The sequence below is a fragment of the Scylla paramamosain genome, chromosome 35, assembly GCF_035594125.1.
Source record: "Scylla paramamosain isolate STU-SP2022 chromosome 35, ASM3559412v1, whole genome shotgun sequence".
NCBI lineage: Eukaryota > Metazoa > Arthropoda > Malacostraca > Decapoda > Portunidae > Scylla > Scylla paramamosain.
Window position 1 is genome coordinate 15447348 of NC_087185.1, and position 1816 is coordinate 15449163.

Below are 1816 nucleotides of genomic sequence, written 5' to 3' on the forward strand. Positions count from 1 at the left end.
GCACATCCAATCTTTACGCTGTGAAGAAACTGCAAAATAGAAAGGAATAGCAAAATATATTCTTTTTTTCATCGCTAACTTCCTTGTAGATAATTATAAAGACTTCACGCATTGCTTCTGGTGCTGCTAATTGCTTCCTGTCGCAGTGAAAGGGTTAATCTCTTCAATCTTAATTTAAGCATCACAGGTATATATATTTCTCACAGTATTTTGAATCGTAATATAAATGTTTCAGTCCTAATGTATTTCACTCCTATTGAAGTCATTCCAGGTGTATTTTAATCCCCTCAGTCTTAATCCAAGCGTATCAATTTCAATATAAGGGTTCAGTTTGGTTTTCTTTATACTCTTAATCGCCTCTCCTTAACGTTGCGCTTTTCATTCTGTTTGCTTCTCCTCTTTGTTCTCCGCTTGCGTTTCTCTCTCAAGACTTTTCATCATCTGAGCCTTCAAAAATGATAATGCTCTCCTTTGTGTTTCCATGCTGCTTGAAATTTCATTCTCTCTCTCTCTCTCTCTCTCTCTCTCTCTCTCTCTCTCTCTCTCTCTCTCTCTCTCTCTCTCTCTCTCTCTCTCTCTCTCTCTCTCTCTCGCCTTTTTTTCTTTCTTTTTCTTTTTCTTTGTCTTTTCTTTTCCTTTTTCTTTGTCTGCCTGTCTGTGTCTTTTCCTTTTTTTCTTTCTTTTCTTTCTTTTTCTTTATTCCTTCCCTCCCTCCCTCCCTCCCTCCCTCCCTCCCTCCCTCCCTTCTGTCTGTCTGTCTTTTCCTTTCTCTTCTTCCTTTTTCTTTATTACTCTCTCCCTCTCCCTTACCCTCCCTCTCCTTCTCTTCCTTCTCCTTCTCCCTCCCCCTCTCCCTCCCTTTCTCTGTTCTGGGAAACTTTGTGCATCATATTACCTTTTTTTTTCCCCCTCACCTATGCTGCGGGTTTGACGAGCATTGCAGGTAAACTCATACCTCACCTGCCTCACCTGTCCTTACCTGTCCGCACTGCCTTGCCACGGATATCGGGTGTCGCCAGCTGGTGTGGGGAACAGTGGAGGGGGTGGAGTGGTCTGAGTGAGGAATGTAAGGAATGTGGATGAGGTGGTTGCGGGAGGGAAGATGGAAGGGGTCTGGTGGAAGAGGAGGAAGGGAGAGAGACATGGAAGGGTGTGGAAGAGGTGAATGGAAGGGGGAGAGGGATGTGGAAGAGGTGATTTTGTCAGGTAGGTGGATTTTTATCTTTGTGGATGTTGTCTGGTGGAAGGGAAAGAGAGGGAGGCAAGAAATAGGAGTGGAAGAGGTTATGGGAGAGAAAGTGGATTTTTTTCTCATTTTTGTGGAAGGGAGAAACAGAAAGAGGGACAAGAGACAGGTGGAGTGGGTGGAAGGGTGAAAGGCATTGCTGTGGTAGAGAAGGTGGATTTTTTATATTTTTTGTGGAAGGGAGAGAGGGAGGACAAGTGGAAGGGGTGGATGGGAGAGGAAGGGAAGGGCAGGGTAAGGAAGCTGCATGAACAGTCTGTTGTGTAACTCGATCATGGCTCCTCGCTTTCCCTCCTTCCTGCCTTCCTTCCCTTCCTTCCCTTCCTTATTAAAGTATTTCCTTCTTGCCCTCCTTCCTTCTTCCTTATTAAAATATTTCCTTCCTGCCCGTCCGCCTTTTTTTCTATTTTTATTTATTCATTTTTTTCCCCTCGTTTCCTCTCTTATTTTTCCCGTCCTGCCTTTCTTTTTTCCTGTTATCTATTTTTTTGTTTGTTTTTCATCATTTATTCATTTATTCTTCTCTCCATCATTCTTCTCTTTAATATATTCACTTACTTTCATATATAT